We start from the raw sequence: 22,020 nt of genomic DNA on the forward strand, positions 1-22,020 counted from the left end.
CCTCAGCTTCGGTGGCATTTGTCTTTCTGGACCAGAGCTCTGTGGAGCATTTTATATGCACTATACTCATTAGCTTGTCTAACAGTACTGATAATTCCCTCTTTGTAGTGAAAATGCATCCTGTGGTGCACCTCTGTTTATTTTGAATGCTGTGACATATCTGAGTTTATGCCTCATTAGTGACAATGTGATTAAACCCCTGGACTTTCTAGATTATTCTAGATGATAAAATCTTAAGCATATATTCACTTTGTGTGGCTAAATTTCTTTACTCACATTATCCAAATCAGCTATGGTTTCCTGTTTAATTTTTCCTATCTTGATTGACAGGCCTTTCAGATTTGGATAATCCATGTTTGAGAATCAGCCATATTTGAAATCAGATAGTTACTTAGAATCTGAAAAACATAGGTAAGATAATTACCTTGGTTTGTGTGGTACCAATTTGTAATGATTGCTGAAGTTTGCAAATACTACAGCTGAGGTCATTGTGCACTTGCAGGTGCACCAAGCTCTAAGGCATTTTCAATCCCTGTGTCAATAGGGATAATCACAGCAGAAGTCCAAGTCAGCCATGTTTCTAAATATGATTTTTTTCTCTTAACCCAACCACTTTTGGATAACATTCTGTAAAGTAAATGTAAAATTATTTCTTAATGAGACCCTCTAGAAATAATAGCAGTTGACTTTCCTTTTGGGGCTAAGACATGAACATTTTGGTGCTTTTTTTTTTTTTTTTTTCCTTGAGTGAAATACAGATATGTGCAAAGTAGGTAATACTATATGAGCAGTTGCCATATGTTCCTTTTGAGTCAATGGAGAAAATATATATACTTCTAGGATGCAATTGATTTTATCCTACGATATGTATGTAAAGTAGATAAATGTGTCTAAAGCACCTAAAGGAACTCTGCTTTGTAGATTTCTGTTTCTCACATAGGCTGTAAAAAACATTGACTAAGATGCATGTGTCTGAAATTACTTGAGGTGATCCTACCCTACATTTAATTTGGATCAGTGGCATCACTTTAAACGTACTTGAAATGGGCTTTATTTCTCTATATTTTGGTCAAACTGGCAGTTCTACTTCTTTGAAAAGTAGACTGAATTTCCATTTTTTTGACTGCAAGTATGACCGGGAAAATGATCAAAATATTGACTGCTCTGACAGAACTCAACCTGACTCAACGAACTGATGAAATAATCAGTTTTCCGAGCATGTCAGGATTCTTAGGGTATCTAATAAAGTCCAAAATCTATGGTAATATCTCTGTTTATATAATCTGGAAACTGTTTGTCTTTGACTCTTTGAATGATACTCTTTGAAAAAGTATAGATTTGGTTATAGTTCTGATAAAGGCAGTTAAATCAAACACCATCACCCAGATAAAGGAATTTGCTTATTTTTACATACTGTTTTATATCATTTATATATTTAATAGAAATATTATGTGTAGTAGACTGGTATTTAATTTTTTCCAGTAGAAAAGAAGTGCATGCTAAAACGTCTTTTGTTCTTACTATTAACATTTCTAAGGATTTGTTAGGATTTTTTTGCCCTTTATTATAAAACAAACCTACATACTGTTTCATTCCCTCGGTCTGTACTTAGAACAGAATGGTTTAATTACTTTCTAAAGAATCAGGTTTTACTAACTAGTTAGTTATTTTAAGGACACTCAGTTAAGTTTGTTAAAGCATAGTTTTTCCATCAAGATAAAAAAAAAAAACAAACAAAAAACTGTTTAGTTTTGCATTAATTCCAACAGTGATATTTACTGCAGCATGGGTAAAGCACTGAAAGAAATATTATGAGTGAACAGGCTCTTAATTTACATATTATTGTTATTGTCTTAACAATAGTTCAGACAGCCAGAAGCAGTCTTAACTACTGTTCCCCAGCTGATCGTACAGACTTGGTTGGGTTTTATGTAAGCTCAGGCAGCAAAATCAGAGAGATGACTAAAAGCACATACAGATTTAACCAACCCATTTGCAAAGAAATGTAATGAGAAGGAAGGAACAATATTTTCAGTCACTCCAGTGTTAGGATAACCTGGACATTGTATATCCTCAATGAGCCCTGATGAGCTGTGCTTCCAGTCAGTCTAAAGTAACTAGACATTTACTATCTTTGCCAACAACTATCTCACTGAAACATGTTAAGAAATTATATTTTTCTTTTTTTTTTTTCAGAACAGAAATAAATATTTGATGCTTAATGCAGTGCTACGCTAAACTGGGAAATGTCTGTCCACTGGTACAAAGAACAACTCTTTGCCAGCAGGCTTTTTAAGCCTGTGGTTTTGCTATCCTTCTAAGGCTGTTTTACATGAAAGCAATGGGGCTAAGTATTTGATGAGGAACATCTTGCCAAGAGTAACTGGACTGAGGCAAGCACCCTTTCAAAGTGTATCTCTGGCTGCATATTCCATAATTTCTAAGCTAGGATTCATGGCGACTAATTTTAGCTACCCAAAAATGAGCGTCTAGTCTACACTAGTTAATCAAGAAAGAGAGGCAAATCCAAGGGCATTTCATTTAATGTTATAATAGGTGGAATGAGTGACTGGCTCATCAGAGTTTCTGCAGAATGTTTCACCTTTGATTATGGAGAGATCCTGAGTGCCCAGCTTGGACTGGAAGCTTAGCTGTTAGGTGGTTAAAGTCAGCTGGCTGAGCATCAACTTTTAGCATTTAATAACCCCTTTTGCACTAAAATTTATGACCAGTAAATGAAAGCCTTTATGTCCTGTAACCATAATTTCCAGTTGTTCAATGTCTTTATTAACAATGTATCTGCTTTTATTGAACAGGCTGAAAGATTAAAAACTTATCACAGTAAGAGTCAAGTTCTGTTTAACGAACGTGTGATATTCTTATGATCAGAGACACCTAAAATTTACATATATGTTTCTTTCATCTTAGCTGCAAGTAGCAGGAGAAGGAAGAGAAAAATCACATATTCGTATTTTCATCCTTGCGGTATCTATGTGCAGCAATATGTGGCACCGACATATCTCGTTATGTAATAGAACTAAACTAGGAACAAGTTTGCTGCTCATTTTGTTCTATGAAAGGATACTTCAAAGAATGTGTGGCTTTGAAGCAGTCAGTTGCTCAAGTCATGACTCAGTGGTGCCTGAGCATCTGCAAGGAGTCACATATATCTATAGCGGCTGACTCATTTCCAGTTCTATACGCACTGCACATCTTTGATTAATGGCACCGGTGGTAAGAAAGGTAGTATCTGGGAGAAACTATGAGGAGGTCACTGCAGTCCTATTTCTCAGGCAGAGTCTGGTGAGGTATATAATTGTTATAATTGCTTTAAATTTTCCTGACTTGAAATATAAGAGGCAAATTGTATGGAGTTCTCAGATACAAGGGAAGAATCCGTTGAGGATTTTTCAGTATTTGATAAAATTTGTCTTTCCTAGTGCTGTAGAAGTGCCAAGTACAGTATTTCCTAACAGAGGAACATAATGTCAAGGATGAGTTCAGCAAGTGAGCTGCTTCCTTCCCAAAGTAAACTCCTTGCGGATGTTCTTATACAAGCAGCAAGATTGTGTTTAACAAAGAAGATATTCTGCATGGCATTTTCTGTTTTGGAAAAGTATCTGTATAACGTCAAGTAGATTTTCCAGTATTTTTCTCAGCTCAACCCAGTTTGCACTATCTAGCATCACCAGGGTTTTTCTTTCAGAAGTCTGTACAATACTGAATACCTGTTTGGTATTTTCCATTCAGCAGTTAGCTAGGAAATATAAAAAGGCTTCTCAATCCTCCCCTGCTCTGGAGTGAGAAGGATGAGCAGAGGCATCTTGGCAGTAGGACGGCATGTGGATTTTCAGTCATTACAAAGGTGAGTCCATGGCCAAATGCCAGAAGATTCCTGCTGTTTGAAATATGAGAGAGCCCCTTCCAGGCAGCTGCCTGCATGCCTCTGTGCCTGCCAACGGCAGGTGCAAATCAGTGATAGATGGAAGGCATGGAACGGGCTCCTCTGTCTGTTCCTTAATCAAGTTTGGGGATCTACACACTGTACAACATTACTTAGAAAAGACTTTTTCTTAATTCAGTTATTTTAAAATATATCAGATTATCTCATGACGGGATATATTTCTCAAAACAAACATTAAAGCTAAAATTAAGGCTACAAATCTTATTAGTCTCTTTTCTTCAGAAGTCTAGGCATGGAAATTAATAAAAAATATGTCAGAACATCTTATAGACTTTGATTACTGATATCTACTAACTTATGGAGCAAAATTGTGCACAGTTAATATTTAATGCCTGATTTCTCTTGTAATTGCACTGATTTTAATAGAAATTTATTGTTGCATGTCGATGTGATCCAGATCCTATGATTTGAAGAATTAGATGGGCAAATTGCACGCTACTTCAAAAAAATTTGGTTGCAGTAAATGGAGAGAAATTAATCTCAGTAAAATTTTACATATTCAGCATTGGTCACATAATTAGAGAGCAATCAAAGCACAAGAGAAAAAATAACATTACTTGTAGGGTTTCCTCCGGGGATATATTTTAAACAAGACTTTAATACTGAATATACCACATCAACTGTGCTGGCTCATTTACTAACACGTTAGTGCTGCTTCTCATGTGCAATGGAGCAGGAAATCAGACAGTAAACACTGGAAGAATTATCAACAATCTTAGGCAGTACCTAATACTAACTGAATAAATAAGGATTTTGTGAACATAATATGCTCTTCAGAAATGCACTGAGGGAAAATGAAGGGAGCAGCCTGAAGAAGGAGAAACAGGATGACAACAGAATGATACATGCTGTGCTTGCTGGGGTAAACAGTCTCGTTCATTTGCAAATGAGGAATGAATGGAAGGAATTGTTTTTTAAGAAACATCATTGCAAGGTTATGTGCAAAAACAAAATTTGGGCAGTTTTCAATGAGAAGCTTTCAGATTAACTCTTCTGGCACAAAAAAAAACCCCAAACAAACAAAAAAAACCAAAACCAAAACCAACCCCCCCAACCTTTTAAAAATATAACTTTCTTTTGTTTCCAGTCTTGATATATAGTTCTAAGGATAATGCTTCAGCAATTTTATCTATCACCTCTAAATGCTAGTGCTTTTTCTGTCCTGCTGTTTTTTAGGAAGAGTGCATGAGGAAAATGGGAAGGTATTTTATTTTAATGATATTCAGAAAACTAAATTATATTCATGCAAATAATTAAATGGAAAAAGTCTGCAACAGGGAGAAACCTATCCCTCTGCTACTTCCTCACCCCATCTGTGCAGAGCCAAAGACTATTTTAAGTTTAGTCTGTTTCCCTACATTTTTAGAATAAATATATTCAGTACTTCAGATGAAAGTTAGCTCATCTACATTTATAAGAAGAAATTTTTGATGTGTTAGTATCCTTAATGAATATATATTAGAATATGTGTCTTATTGAACGTGCCAACGTAAAATAAACTTGCCATTATCTACACTAGTGTGTAAAGTAAAAACTCAGAAAAACAGACTTTTTGAAAAAACAAACCAATTCAAAATGGATTCTTCGGAGGTGTGTGATTAAACTGCCTTCTCTATTCTTTCCATTCCCAAGATGAAGATATTGTTTTCACAGATCTTACGGCTTGAAAAATAACATTCTTGAGTTAATACCTGAGTCTACCAATGCTGAAATGTAATGTAATAATGAGGTCCCTAGTGCAATTAAATTTTATGAAGCTCAGACATGGTCAGGGGGCTCATACATTAAAAGGGAAAGGTCAGTGACATTCACTTTTTTAGAAAGTTAAGTAGCTACTAAATTGCCTTAAAATTGGAAGAATACTATTTATTCAACATAATCCTCCAGTAACCCATAGGCGATTTTTCTTTTCCCTTTCCAGCGGAGAGGCCATTTTTGTGCATCCTCTATTGGGCTGTGCAGGTGAGCAGCACAGAGACACATTGACCAGACCGTCCAGTGTCCTGGTTGCAGTCTGGGCAAACTCTGGTGCCTGCCAGTGGGTATCCAAACGGTGCAATGTGCCATGCTTCTTCTGCACAGACTTCTTATGGCCAGTTACTTGCAGCTGAGGGACTGCTTAATCTAGAGGTGCTGTCTACACACCAGTTTTTAATATTAGCAACACCTCACAGCAACAAACCACGTGTGAACACTGCAGGCTACTGCAAGGCAGACTGCTTCTCAGGATCTGTACCTTTTCAGGCTTTTAACCTGTAGCATGTGCGAGATAGTTACCCTGTTACATGTGATATGAATACACATAGGCAAAATCCCTATAGAAGAGGTGGTATATATGGTCTAGTTAGACTCACTATATGTTGCCCGTATGTGTAGCCACATATGCCATGACTTTGCATGGTAACCAGTCTTCTAAGACAAACCACTCTGAAGTTTACACATCAGGCTTTGTCTTGTCAGAACAAATTTGGACCTTCTTATTTTTAGTGTCCTTCATAATCTTGTTGTCTCATTCACCTTTTCCTGTCTGTGCCATTTCTGACCATATTTCCAGACACTGTGCAAAGAAAGAGGAGGTGATAATTAGACCATCAGTTGTATTACTATTACTGTCTTTAATATATGTTTTTAATACAGTTCCTTTTTGAAATTACTGATTTTCAAGATTAGAATGTAAATACACATTCTCAAGATTTGAGAAAAACAACCCCCTGGCTTAAAATTACATTACAGACCATGCAGTGAGGTTTTAGATTTGTTTAAGGAAATGAGTTGCTATGAACAGAAGAAATACTAAAAATGTGCTGTACAGAAGATGACAGAGGGACAGCTCTGCTATAATACAGTTAAAGCCTTAAAAAAGTGGTGAGATGCACAAGCTGAACATGTTAATAGGCAAATAATGACATTTTATGAGCAAACAGAAAAATTATCAGGTGTGTTTGACTGATTAAACAGTAGTTGTATTATCTGGAACAAAGACTGATCAGGAACACAGGCATTAAAAGAAAGACAGGATTTTTTCAATGACTGTGACTGACTTAAGCATCTAAATATCAATTAAAGTAACAACCTGAACCTAAAGGGGCTACTTCTATTGTCAGGGATGAGAAAGAAGCTTATTTAAATGGCATTTCAAAGCCCAGCTCCTGGTGCTTTGAATATACCTCTGGAGAACACTTTTTGGTTTTCTTTTTTTCCAGGTATTAAGAGGAGTTTTACTGCTGCTATTGCATGATACATTTTAAAGTGAAAATTTATTTCACTGAATTTTTTAAGTCTGTGACTAATAAACTGAGTGCCTCTAAAATGTTTTGCCTGTTATTATGTAATAAAAGTACTCTCTAAAATAACTGGAATCTACTACAACAACTAAGATACTCTAAGGATCACCTATGTAAGTAAAGTAAAACACAAGGTCATATTGTTCAAATAATCTGATTATATTTAAAAGTTATTGCACAATACACAGAATGAAGCAGTGTCACTGGTTAGTATCACTGCCTTTTCATGCAGTGGTAGTAAACAGTCTGACTATTTAAGCTGAAAGAAAGTTGATATTTTTTTATATGCATGATATTTAAAAATGACGCCTTGTTCATTCATTCATTGATGAAATACATAAGGAAGAAAATCTGGAAAGGTTAAATTTGTAATTTAAAATCAAATCAAAGAGAAAAATCTAACTATCCATTCTGAAGAACTGGGTTACTGATTGGGTTGTCTGTAGGTACAGGCAATTCTGATAGTTTATTTGGGCTACTGGTTGAACCCAAACTAAAAGTAATGCTTTTTTTTTTTTTTTTAATACATCTTTATAATTTTGAAGACATCATACATATGCCTCCAGTTGTCTATGTTTTCCCTTAAAATTACCAGACTTTCAAATCTGGTAGACTGAATGACAAAGATCTGAATTCATAATGCAAAAAATCAAGGCCTGAAAGCCCTCAAAAATATTTCAGACTTTTCTAGTGTAATGTGAAAAAGAAGCAGCTGAATTTTTATTTTCCAAGTCAGGTTTAAAGAAGGCTTCTAGCATTATTCTCAGTGGGAGGAAACTGGCAGCTGCAAGCTGGGGATCCCTGACTGAAGGCTTAGAAAATAGTGGAATAAACCTTTCTTTTACCAGGCTCTGTCAAATGTGGGGTCTTTCCTATGTCTGAAACACAGGGCTGTATTTATGGTGGATAGCAAAGGTGGTGTTATTTCATAACAAATGACAGCTTGTGAGAAGAAAATAGAAAGAAGGGCTAATTCTGGTGGAGATAACGGATACAAAATTGTAGGAGGGAATTACTGACTACTGTAAGGAAGACTGTTCCCCAGCTGGAGTGGTTGTGAAATATGGCAAGGAAAGCAAGAGAAAAACGTCTTTATGTTTGACAAAGACATCAAATATAAAAATTACACTTCTTTCAATAGATAGCTCTGTCTGCATAGTGTTGCATCACTGACTACTCCACTGATGCAAATCAACTGGCTAACTCAAGTCAGTCAGTTGAAATGATTTACTCAAGCTGAGGCACTATCCCAGAATTTCTTTCTGGAAGGCAAAGATAAGCAGACATGATATTAAACACAATATCTAGTGCAGTGCTTCCCAGATTGATTAAGACCTTGTTAAAGAATTTAAAAAGAAAACTGTGTTGCTGAAACAAGAGACGTGCCCTATTTACACTTATCTAAATGTTTCAATCAGTCAGTCTTCTATAAAGATAAAACTACAAGACTTAAAGATAAACCTAGAATAAAACTGCCAGAAGAAGAGAACCTGTGATTACTGTTAACATCAATACATGAAAATGTCGTGTGTGAGTCCTCAATGAAAAGACAAACTTGGTACTGGAGTTCTAGTGCATGCAATTAGTCATAAATACAATCTTGAGGATTATTCTAAGCATTCAACTTAAGCCTGTTGACAGCTCCTCTAAAAGCTACCCAAGATGATTGTCATACTTGGGTCAGTGCTCATTTTTAATGAGCAACAGCATGAAACTTCCTAAAATGTACTCTTTACAAAGTTTCAGAGGTTGTAAAAGAAGAGTAACATAAATAAAAGGTAATGAAAAATACAACCAGTACCAGAAGGAATGAGAGGGGGTTTATCTTTCTTAACCAAAAGTTTCTTATCCAAAACCAAGTCCAGTATTCTCAACATTTCATGAAGTAGAGACTCTGTTGACAGCAGAATGAAAGGATGATGAAACATAAGACTAAGCAAAAAGCCATCAAACCCTCATACATTATATCCATTAATGCTACAATTTTTTTCAAGTTAGTGGGGGGAAGAATTTGAAGAATAAGGTAGACAAAATAAATAAAGATAAAATAGTTTAAAAAATAAAGCTATATACCTGAATTGGAGCGTAGGAATGTGGTTAGAGGTAGCTGAATCCTGTGGATTGTAGGATCCACAGTATGCTTCCGTTTCTGACCCCAGTCTCTCCAAAAGATGGTACTCAGAGCTCTTGCCCTGTTTCCCCTCAACCCTGCTTGAAGTTCACAAGCAGCTCACATGAATATTCTCAGAGTAAGCACACACACACAGAGGATGCTTAGACATGGTATTTAATAAGAACATATGATCGACAGCGACGATGATGCGAGACAAGAGTGCTGAGCAGCAAGTGGCTTACATGACACTGGCCCCTTTTATACCCCTCCTCCACTTTCCCATGCCTGGTCCTCCCTGATCCATCCTGATCCCTTTTTTCCCTGCCTTTGATCCATGCCTTAAACATCCCATAATAAGCTTTGCACAACTCCGAAACTGTCTCTGCTCCAACAAAAAAACTATCATTCCACTTAATATTGATCCCATAGTAAATCCTATACCATTTTGCACAAAAATCCCCCTTAGTCTGCACAGAATTCTCTAGAGAACATTTCTTTTTTTGACCTAACTTTTTTTTTTTTTTTTAAAGATGTTTTTTAAAGCCAGGGACTGTGGCCTGATCCTTCTTTTTTGGTACTCATTCAGTGTGCTGCTTGCTCAGGTTACTTGAGCTTCTTGACCTGTCACTGTTCCTCTGGTCATCACCTAGCCTCTGTTGTTGATTTGATTAGCTTTTAATAAGATAACCTAATCCATAGGACTGGAAAAACATCGCCAAGGTCACAAATCTACTCTTCCTCTATCACTAGCAACAGCATCAGATAATTTTCTCCACAAACTCTTTAAGCAGCACCTTAAAAGTAAGGTTTTTTTCAGTTATTGCAGCAATTGAGAAATTATTTCAAACCCCTGATGCTTTGACTTCAGAAATTTTCTGATTTTCATCTTAGCTGTGATAACGGCCTGTCTACGTCCGTTTATTTTTCTGCCAACATCATCCATTAGATTATTTTTTTTTTCTTTCCCTGGTCTGCACTTTGCTTATAGAAACAGTGATTCTATTTACTGACCTAAATAATCCAAGTTCCATTAGTCTCTCCTCATATGAAACACGTTCCATTTTCCTGATAAGATTTTAGGGTTTTATGTTTAAACAAAAGGAATAGGAATTACACTGATTCCCCCAAACACACAATTAAGCTGAATGAGCCTAATGATAGTGTCTCCATCCTAATGAAATAATAGCATAAAGACTCTTCAGCATTTTGATTTCGTAAGATATTTGGATTTATGTCTTAGCTATTTTGTAAAGAGTTATAAATAATAATGTTTCTGTGATATAATTTAATTTGACAACTTTAATGAAAAGGGAGATGATGGGTTCATAGGGCTCTGTTAAGCAGCTTTTGTATAATTAACACAGAAATTAATCATTTTTTAGCATTGCCTTATGGATCAGTTGCATCTTAATACAGTGATATAATTAATAGTAATGAAATACATCCTGTAGGATACTTTATCTCTAATTAGCTAATCAAGATGGTATTGGAGCCTAACTTAAACGGACACTTCACAAATAAGTCTTGACCTGTAAAAACATCTACTATATTTTGATTGCTATCTTAATATCAGTTTGAAAAATTACAGTCAAAGATAAGATTTTAATGAAATCTGAAATTAAGGAAACATAAATTACTCTAGAAACTGGAGGAAACCATCTAGTTGACAGAATAGGGTGCAAGAATAACCTTTGAATAGGAGATATCAGGCAAAAATGCCTAGCCAGTTTTAAGCTGGGGTTTGGCATCTTATTTCTAACAAGCAATGCAACACTACATTTGTTGTCTGCACACAACACTAGAGGACTTGATGCCATCCCATCAGCCGTGCTCCAGGTCTCACAGTCAATAGTCAGCTTTCACCCACCTGTGTGAGAGACCAGCTGCTGTCAGCTGTGGTGGGAGACAGAGCATGCCAGAAGCCTGCATGTCAGCAAAGGCTGAGGTATGAGCGGTGCCTGCCTCCTCTCAGCCATCCCAGGGTGTGTGTGATGCCTCCTCATACAAGTGGACATGTTCTGGATTGGTACAAACACAGCGCCAACCTATAAAATACTGATACATCGGCACTCTCCTGCTTCAGTTCTGTGCTAGGTAGAGCTATCCAAAGGTAAATGTTTCAGAAGCCGAAATACCATTTTTTTATTAGACAGAGTAACAAATTTTTACAATTCTGGTGACATCTTTCATGCTATCCAAAGTGAAACCTACAGGAGGAGAAATTATGCACATAAACACAGTGTATCCATAGAACAGGCAAAGCTTGAGAACATCACACTTCTGCAGGCCCCCAGGAGAGAGCTGTGCCTTTGGCATGGGAGTAGGAGATATGACTGATGCAACCCAAGATTACAACTGGCCCAAAATTTACTCCTCCAGCAGGTTCTACCACATGGTCAGTGGAGCAGAAATCTGGCAAGGCTGTTATAGTTAGGTGTCTGGACCAGTGCCAGCAACACGGCAGTGCAATGAATGAAAAGTCATTGAGTTGTGTCTGACATTTGTTGTGGTTTAACCCTAGCTAGCAACTAAGCCCCACACAGCCGCTCACTCACTCCTCCCATAGCAGGATGCAGGAGAGAATTGGAAGAGTAAAAGTGAGAAAATTCATGGGTTGAGATAAAGACAGTTTAATAGGTAAAGCAAAAGCCACACACACAAGCAAAGCAAAACAAGGAATTCATTCACCACTCCCTATGGGCAGGCAGGTGTTCAGCCATCTCCAGGAGAGCAGGGCTCCAACATGCATAGAGGTTACTTGGGAAGACAAACACCATCACTCTGAACGTCCCCCCCTTCCTTCTTCTTCCCCCAGCTCTATATGCTGAGCACGGTGTCATGGTACGGGATATCCCTTTGGTCAGTTGGGGTCAGCTGTCCCGGCTGTGTCCCCTCCCAGCTCCTTGTGCCCCCAGCCCACTCGCTGGTGGGGTGGGGTGAGGAGCAGAAAAGCCCTTGGCTCTGGGTAAGCCCTGCTCAGCAGTAACAAAACCATCCCTGTGTTATCAGCGCTGTTCCCAGTACAAATCCCAAACATAGCCCATACACGCTGCTGTGAAGCTATGCCAGCCAAAACCCACATAACATCCTACGTGAGCAACGCTTCAGAAATGCTGCTGGAGTGAAAAGGCACAGCTGATAAACACCTGACCTGTAGCACAAGAGAAAATTGCAGGCTTTAGCAACCAAGAACTGGAGTGACCGAGATGTCAGTAAGAAAACTGGAGACCTTGATAGAGCAGTAGCAGAACTGAGCTTACAAAACTGGTCTTGTACCTAACAGATGAACTGCGGTATTTTCTCACAGGTATGCTGCCTGGCAGGGTCTTGCTACAAACATCTGCATACTGCTCGGCTGAGGGGACACAAAGGCAGGACAAAATCCCTGCTTATACATGATTTAACACACACGTACAACAAGGTGGCTTTAGCCACTCTCAGGTTCTCCGATTCACTTTTCAGCATGATCCCGTGCACAGTGTAGGCAGTGTAAGAAAAGCCTCTGCACTGTATGTCTGCCCTGCCGTAGACATGCATGCTGTCTGCTGAACTGGGGTTTACAAACTCACATGTGAAGTGCTTCATCCTGATTATCTGATTCTGCTGGAAGCCTTCCAGATTGCTTGCCTCATCCCTCTCATAACATCAGCGTTACATCAGTCTTATCGCTGGCATACTTCATTTGTGCGCAGAGCCAGGACTTCAATATGGAAATAGGATAGAGGGGAAACATTGGAAAGGAGTAGAATGCCTTTTTTTTTTCCTATCAATTCTGTTTAAATACCTACTCCAGGCTCAAGCAGAAAAAATAATTCCTGTGTATAGATTTTCCTTGTTCCCCCATCCTTCAGTGCAATCCTATCAGAGAACAGATTAAAGGGACATCCAAGCAAATGTGAAGTTGCAAAGATTCCATGGGCTCCATGCCTTATTCACATTTGAGAAACCTCTCTAATGGCTTTTAAATTTATTCAAATGTTACTATTTACTCTTAGCATTTTGTGATGAAGACAGTGAAAAAGTTTTAAAAGCATGCTAGCACGTTTCCAGGTAAAACAAGGTGGTACATACACAAGAGACCTTTTCTAAGATCAGTTACTTTTCAGGACGCACAAGATGACTTTAGAAGATAAGTGATCTTCAAATTTGTTTTATTCTAACTTTTAAACAACTCGTTAGATAGAAAGGTTCATTTCATCAGTAAGGTAAATGTGCTTGACTCTCACTTTCCCTTGGGGCATGGGACTTGATAGTCAGAAGTAACCTCTCTTGGTGGGAATAATTTCTCAAGTGACTGTTCTATGAACACAATTCTGATTGGAGAGATCATTAAAAAGATACAGTTCTATGTAGGTGGGGAGGTAAGAAACCATGAGAGACAAAAGTCAACATAGTCTGAATAGGTACTGTAGCTCCTCATAAATTATAAGGTTGCTGAGATTTGGTAATTTAGAATTGAATTTGTCTTCTAACAGCTGGAGAATCCTAATGCTGCAACTGGATAAAACAGAGGCAACTCTCTGAAGATCTGAAGAGCTTTCCACCTTTCCACCCTCATACTACCACCTGGGTTTCCCATGACCTTTTACCCAACCAGTTTACTACTAGCTGTTAAATTAACGGAGAGATATAAACCCCACTCAGACACACTAAGTGAATTAATTCTAGCCATATTTAAGTAAAATAGTTTTCCCCACTGCCAACCTTGCAATCCCATTATTTCTGTCTTCTAGTACTGTATCTTCCAGGTCTTTTTCCAGTATAAACATTTGTCTAGGTGCATATCAGGAAAACCATTTCTCACCAAAAAGGAGTGTCAGCAAGATCTCCAGCTAACCCAACTCTTTTCTTATGGTGATTCTTGGTGAGAAATGGGATTTCTGCCACTTGGGTTGCTCTTCTCCTGCAGTTTCTAAGATGACAGCATGAGCAGCTCTTGTTTTATTCCTCCTTATTTTTTTCAGGGCAACATAAAGTTAGTACAATCAGCTTTTTATTGTTGTAACGAGGTGTGTGTCTGCTTCTTCTCCCAAGTATCAAGCACTAGGATGAGAGGAAACAGTTTCAAGTTGCTTCAGGGGAAGTTTGAATTAGATATTAGGAAGAATTTCTTCACCAGAAGGTTTCTCAAGCACTGGAAAAGGCTACCTACCCAGGGCAGTGGGTGAGTCACCATGTCTGGAGGAATTTAAGAGATGTGTAGATGTGGCACTTAGGGACATGGTTAGTGGTGGACTTGGCAGTGTTAGGTTAAGTTGGACTTGATCTTTAGGGTCTCTTCCAACTGAAATAATTCTATGATTTGTCTGAAACTTTTATTGCCCATACAGTACCACAGTGTTCCAGAAATGCTGCTGGGGGCACAGAAAAGATGGGGACATGCCAGACACCAGTAAAATGAATGGCTTTACAGACAAAAGAAACAGTCTTCAAAACATTGTGTAGATCCTGGTAGAAAATGAACCTGAAAATCTGACTTTCCAAGCAGAAGTGAGGAAAAAAAGAAAAAAAAAAGCAGAATCATCAGACATTTAGGGCAGAGTTTGAACTAAGCTTGTTGGTGCTGGGGCTGGGATAGGAGACCAGATTTTGGCATTCTACATAGTTAGATAAGCATTTAAGTTTGGGGATGAGTCTGTAGATAACTTTGTCGAAATAGTAGTTCTATTGAGATGCTCTGTGGTGCCTACACAGAGAAGCTCAAAATGCTGCAGGCGGTCTCTTCCATTAGTTATTTTTGTATTTTCCTAGATAGTTGTAAACCAAAACAGAAGTGATTCTGAAGAGTCACTTAATATTGTTGCAATTTTTTAGCTTCCATTTCTCTCAAACATAACAAAAGCCAAACTCAATTGAGATAGACAAGGTTCTTAAATATTCTTGTTCATGGATTTTATTGTTTAGTTTTTAAGAGGATGTTTACCCAAATGGCATTTTTGGTAGTTTATGTGTGCTTTTATTGGATTGGGCTGGATAATTCATAGAGTATCTTGGGTAAAGTATTAGTAGCTTTAAAATTTTATTTTCTGTGGGCGTCTGAAATATACGGGTCTGTCAGCTACTAGCTGTTGTCACTTAGCAAATAGGCCAGAAAGCAGCAGATCCTAGTCTGATAAAACGATCAATTCCATGAATCCAAATATGAAAACATGTAATTCTTAGTATCCTTTCAGTTGTATTGAGATCTCTTACTTTTATTGGAGAACAGTTTTGATTTATTTGCAATGGAGAGACTCGATGAAACTCGGTCTGGCAGAGGGAAGTAGCAATACTTTTACAGTATCGGAACTTTTGCTCTGTGCACTCCTAAAGAGAGATCAGCTAATTGAGTATTTAAGACAGCAATCTTAACTCCCGAGTGCTGCATGAATTCCTGTCTAAGTTTTGCTGAGGCTGTAACAGAGAAGTTCCTGCTGCTTGCTGTGGGTTTTTCTTTATTGTAATTTGTATAATATTTCAAGTAGTTGTAACCGAATTTTTCAGGGTATAATGCTAGTCTGGTATGGCTGTACGTTCAAAGAATAAACCCCCTATGGAAAAAGACTATGAAGAAAGCAAAGACAAAGACAAGGAGCTCTGTTATTGCCTGCAGTATACATAGAAGATCTAGGGAAAACAGTGAATTTTAAACTGATTCATATGGGAAAAACAGCTCTGCACATCATATGCAGATTCACAGTTAACGTACAGGGACATAAATCCATTTAGATCAGTGGATTTACAGAGAGTTCAGTATTGTCAATTTATCTAGGTCATCATAAACTTGAATGTTCAGGATTGAGCAAATGGCTTCAGAAAAATTAATCTTAACATCAGTGCCCTCCTTGCCCCTGTGAGAAATATACAGTGGAGTAAAGAAACAAGAACTTTCTTCATTCCTTTCAATTACCTTCAATTACCAACTAACAGTAGCCTAAAATGTGTGCACTAAATATCTTAGCATATCTGCTTTTCATGGAGACAAGTGTTTCCATTTAAGCGTGCACTGACAGGGAAAGCAAAAATAGCCACACCAGACTGAAGGGATAATTATTATTGGCGGACAGCAAATGAAATACTTCAGCTCAAGCAGGACTCATTGCTTACATGTGTAAGACCAACTCATAGCGTATGGACCACTTTCCATAGCATAATCACATTTGTGATGGATGGCCAGGTTTCCTCATCTTTATCACCTACTAAACTTAGTAGAAAGCTAGTACATCATCCTTCTCAAGGCCTTCTGGAAAAAGTCAGAACAAATGCTGTGCAGTCATCCTTGTGGTGCCATTGTAAATATATCTACCACATTTGTGATTGAGGCAAACGTTCTGAGAGGCAAAACACATCCAACTGACAGATGAGGCCATTTCATTCCTTTTGGACGGCATGTTACCTAAAATTGAAGAGGTCTTTCATATAATGTGTGTTAAAGACTGAGAAAACACATCTTAGCCATCTTTCCAGATCCGTGATGCAAAGACACCGGCTAAGCAAACATACTCTCATAGATAATTCTGACAACCACAAGTCAGGAATGATTAGTGAAACAGAGGGTAACTTTGGCTGCTGATATTAGGGGACAGGTGAAGAAGAATGCAAGGAAAGAGCGAATATTTTGTTAAGATTTGGGTCAGGAGCTGCTGCCACTCACCAGCAAAGTTATTGTAATTGCAATTTCTTGTATTGTAATTGCAATTTCTTGTATTCTGCTCAGGAATTTCACGGTGCCTTACAGAACAGGGACACATTTATGTCTCTAAAAGAACATCACCCAGTCTGACAGGACAGTATACTGACAGGGATGTCAGGCATGCCTTCCCTTCAAAATTACAAATGTATAGATGAAAACACAAGGATTTGTCATAGACAATGATGCATTGCTACAAAAGCAAAGGAGCTGCACTAGAACTGCATATGCTTCTTTCAGTCTTGTCTGCTTTTCATGCATTTCTTCTAACGATCTTCAGTGCAAGACGAGTCTTGCCACACTGAAAGCTTAATTTTGTACAAAGCCTGGCCAGTGCATTTGTGAAGTACACAGTAAGCCCTCCTGTGAGCCATTGTGCCTTCATGTAAACCAGAAAATGAAATTTTAAGAAGAACTCTTATAGGTAAAGGTGAAAAATTTCCCACTGCATGAAAACTCTGCCCAAGTACTATGAAATCAGTACTTACCTGTACATATATATAGATTACTAGAAGAAAACCCAATAGGTAAGCATCTCCAGATACTGCCTAAAGACAAACACTTTACCTAGACTGTTAATATTCTTATAAAGATTCTTCCTTTCATACTCAAGCTTATCAACCTCCCTGCCTTTTAGCAAATAGGATAAATAGCTTGACAGCCTAGATACCTTCTCTGCCTTCTGTTTTTTTGAAAAGTAGGGAAGGCTGGGAAGATACTTTGAATTTAGAGAAAAGATTATTAAGGTTCAGACTAAATATATATGTAGAGGAATGCAGGCAGTGGGTTGGTTAGCATTGATAATATGCAGCTGTGGCTTTACCTCGAAGGCAGTGGGTTGATTGACATGGATGATGTGTAGCTGTAGCTCGTTGCACTAAGTAGTTAAATAGCACTGAGGATGGTGGGAAAGGTGGTCTGGCTTTTGGAGGAAGGAGAAACAGCACAGACAGTAGAACCTGACCAATGGTAAAAGTCTTGTTGTAGCCTACTAGTTTGTGCTGTAATTTATATAGATGTTTGTGTTCTGTATTACCACAGATGCTGATTCTGCTCAGGTTATAGCATGGTCAATAATATCTAGTAATACCTCAAATTCTACCACTTCTGTATGTTGGTATTTAAGTCAGTGAATATTCAAGAACTGACCAGAACAAAGATAGGCATACTTCAAGCACAAGTGTTATGCTGAGAGCCTCTGAAGTGTAAGCTCTGCATATCTTAAATAAGTTTTTGTAGTTCTATACAAGAAGTAATCTATATCACTTGTGATGAGTCAAGCACACTGACCTCTCAGCTTCTGTGCATGGGCACAGTGGATAATAGATGAAGATACAATTTATTTTGTAAATAGGTTTAGAATGGCAAAAAGGATGACTTACCTGCTCTGGAATAATAATTGTCTCCAGGGCTCACTCCTGTACACGAGAAGGCACAAAGGTTATAAATACTGTTTTATAACTTTTTAACTGTACAGAGAATAAATTGACTTAGCTATATAGTTTAGTGATGTGTTTCCCTCAACTGCCATGATGAATATGAATGTCATTATCAAGTATACATTGACTTACAGTTTCTGAATGACAAAGCCAAGATAAGCAGCACCTAGATACTTGATGGAAGATTGGGAAGACCTCAAAATGCCTCTTTCTGGGAATAGAACACAATGACAATGCAATTATTTTAATATTAAAAGCAGAGCTACGTTCCTTTTGATGCAAGTACTGAAGGGAATTAAGTAGTACTTCCCTATGTCTAAGCCAGCTTTAAATATTTACCATATATTTATTTTTTTAAATATTGTTAAACATTAAATATTTACCATATTATTTTAAAGCATTTTGAATCAGGATGTCTAGGGGTTTTGTTGTTGGGCTTTGTTTGGGTTTTTTTGCTTTGTTTTTTGTTTCGATACAAAGTATAAATGAAGAGATGATACAGCTGCGAGAAAGCAGTGCTTTAAGTACTGACAGTGCCAGGTGTGGGGGCGGCTGCAATGAAAGATTCAGAAATTAGAAGATAAGTATGCCAGGAAAACTAGCTCTTCCTTAACCTCAGTGCCACTTTCTCTTTATATTTCCAAGTTACATAAACTCTTGAAAATCAGATTCTGTAATGGAAGTCATCTAATTCTTAACAGCTAGCAGCATCACTGCTACAGGACTGAGCATACCCCCCCCCGTGTTTTATCTGTGTTCTTCCATAGGGATGTTTCAGGTATAAAAGACTGGCTGAGCTCCTGAAAGAGGTAACTGAATAATTTCAACTGAACTTCCACATGCACTTAGAAAAATCTCTTTAAGAGAAAAACATGATCAACAATAAAGGATTTTCTTCAGGTTTGCCTCTCCCATTAATAGCTCCCAGTATGTCACTTGCCTCTTCTATGACAGCATCTTGGTGCAGCCAGACCTGCAACCTGTTTCTGATCCACTGCTAGCTCTACATTCTTTTCTGCTATGCTAATGAATATCCAATTAGTCTTCATGTTGTGTTTATTAATTTTTTCTCCTCTTTAAATGTAGAGCTTTTCCCTTGCCCTTCTCTCTCTCCTCCTCCCCCACTCTGTTTCAGTGCATCAAGTTCATTTTGAATTCTGTTCCTGTCCCACATACTGCTTGCCATCCGTCCTGGCTTGGAGCTGTCAATGAATTTCATAAGCGTACTTTCTCTTCCATCATCCAGGTGGTTAATGGAAATATCAAATAGAACTGGCTCTGGACATATTCCCCTGGGACTCCACTTAAGACACCTTTTTGACAGCAAATCTCTGAAAGTAGCTTTCCAAATGACTGTGTCCCACCTGGCTGTGCTTCCATCCAGACCATGCGCCTCTGGTTTGGGGCAGGATTGTAAAGTGGGATGGTGTCCAAAGTGTTTTTGAAGTCAAATTCTGCTCCCCCACCCTTACTCCTTAGAGCAGTCCCTGTTACATAAAGGAATATATGCTTTAACATTGCTTTTTCTTGATTCCTTTTTCCATTTTATCTTTTAAAAGCTTATAAATAGATTGTGTGATATTTTATTCTACAACTAAAAGGTAGCTTTGGTGGCTAGTAGATGACCAGCTTGTCTTGATTTTTATAATTTACCCATTTATTCACTTGTCATGGACAGAACCCAGCAGATTACATAAATGTTCTCCCCATGTTCTTCACCCTGTAAGAGCTGCTAAAGTCTAGTCACAGTAACTATCAGTTTTGCATGCCAGTAAGATCTGTTTCAGTGCAGTTGACCTTTACTGTGAATCAGTACTTTTTTACATATAAATCAATACGTGTTGACATCATTCACTAATGGAATACAGAGGAAGCATATGATTAAAATCAAAATCAGAATCAAACATTGTCAATATTTTTAGAGCTTGAATATGACTCACCTCATAAATTGGATGTTCTCTGGAATTCAGTCTTTTTAATTAAGCTTTCATCAACAACAAAAAACTCAGCTGCAGGATGAAATTTATACTCAGGACAAAAATGAGAATGAGGGAAATGTCTGTTTCAGCTCAGATTTAAAAAGTATTTTGGTTTTCAGTAGAGGATATTGCCATATTTTTTCTTCCATACAAAATTTATGGATTTTTTTCCCCACTTGGATTGAAATTAAGACTGCTGGGCCACAGATACAATACAAAACTGACCCTGACAAAGTATAAAAGCTATCATAAACTAGAAATAAGGAAAGCTATGAGAATTAAAGTATGTTCAGTACTATCTGTACTTTTTTGTTCAGCTCAAGATGAAATCATGTTGACCAGAAAAACCCCTATCAGACCCCATCTATCTGGATCAGAACTAACCAGACCAGAAAAATCTGGTGTATTCAATCTGCAGGGAATTAATAAATCCCTGAGCTACCTGCTTCTTTTGCAGCTAAACAGTGACAGGGCACATAAGACAAAGTGCTGTCGAGCATGAGTCGTTCTTACGGAAGAACTCGCAAAGCTGTAATCACATCGTTTCTGAACTTTGCACTTTGATTGACCCTCTGTTTTAATTAGTATCATGATGGGGCATTCAGTGCAGAGCTGGCTGCAAGTATTTACTGACTTTGTACTGCCCTGTGCTGTCTCACCATTCAGATGGCAAAACATCTGCAATGTGCTCCATCAGTGCCAAGTTAGGCAGCATCCCTTAAATCACTGACAAAGACACATTACAGGGGGCATTCTGTGTTTATGTTTGGAAACAATTGGGCATCAAAAAAGTTAGTAAACTGTTTGTCTACTAAAATGTAGATGCTTGAATGTTGGTGCTTGCTGTTTGGTCAGGAATTGTTGAATCTCCTACATTTCAGCTGCTGATCACCATTTTGAGAGCTTAAAAATATTTTGAAAAGACACTTCCTATTCCAGAAGCTACGTTAGCAGGACCAACTTCAAAGCTGTATACCCTTTTCAGAAGCTTCATCTTGCTGAGGGCAGAGGGGATGAATTATGTTGCTGTCCCTTAGCTTTCTCTCTGCAAGGGAGAACACTCAGCAGGCACCATCGCCCATAAGGAGAGGACAGCCTTCTTGACCCCTGAGCACCAAACATTAGCAAGTGTCCTTTGCATATCCTGGGCCTCTCTGTCCCTTGGAGGCATTCTTGCTTTCTCTGGAGGTAATCTGCGTGGATAAAAAGAATCCAGAATTCTTAGTAGGAACGGTTCCTTTGAAAAACTGGGAAAAATAGTATTCACAGCAGTAAGTCTCTTTTGTGATTTAGTGAGAAGGCCACAGGCTCCATTTTAATCCATTTCCAATAGAGTAGAGCTTATATAACACTTCAGTTTTTCATTCAAGTAAAGCAGTTTGCTGTCTGCTTACTGCTGAGCTCTTATGAGAAGATGCTGCTTACTGCAGACTGATAAATCTTCTTTTAGTTGGGGGTCTTAAATAAAGTAATGAAATTTTAGAACTGCTTTAAAACTGCAGTCAAAATATTGGTTGCACCTATTTTTATCTGGCAGTCTCCTTGGAGAAGTTGTCCTTTAGGATATCCAGC

This window comes from Falco peregrinus, chromosome 3, assembly GCF_023634155.1.
Source record: "Falco peregrinus isolate bFalPer1 chromosome 3, bFalPer1.pri, whole genome shotgun sequence".
Taxonomy (NCBI): domain Eukaryota; kingdom Metazoa; phylum Chordata; class Aves; order Falconiformes; family Falconidae; genus Falco; species Falco peregrinus.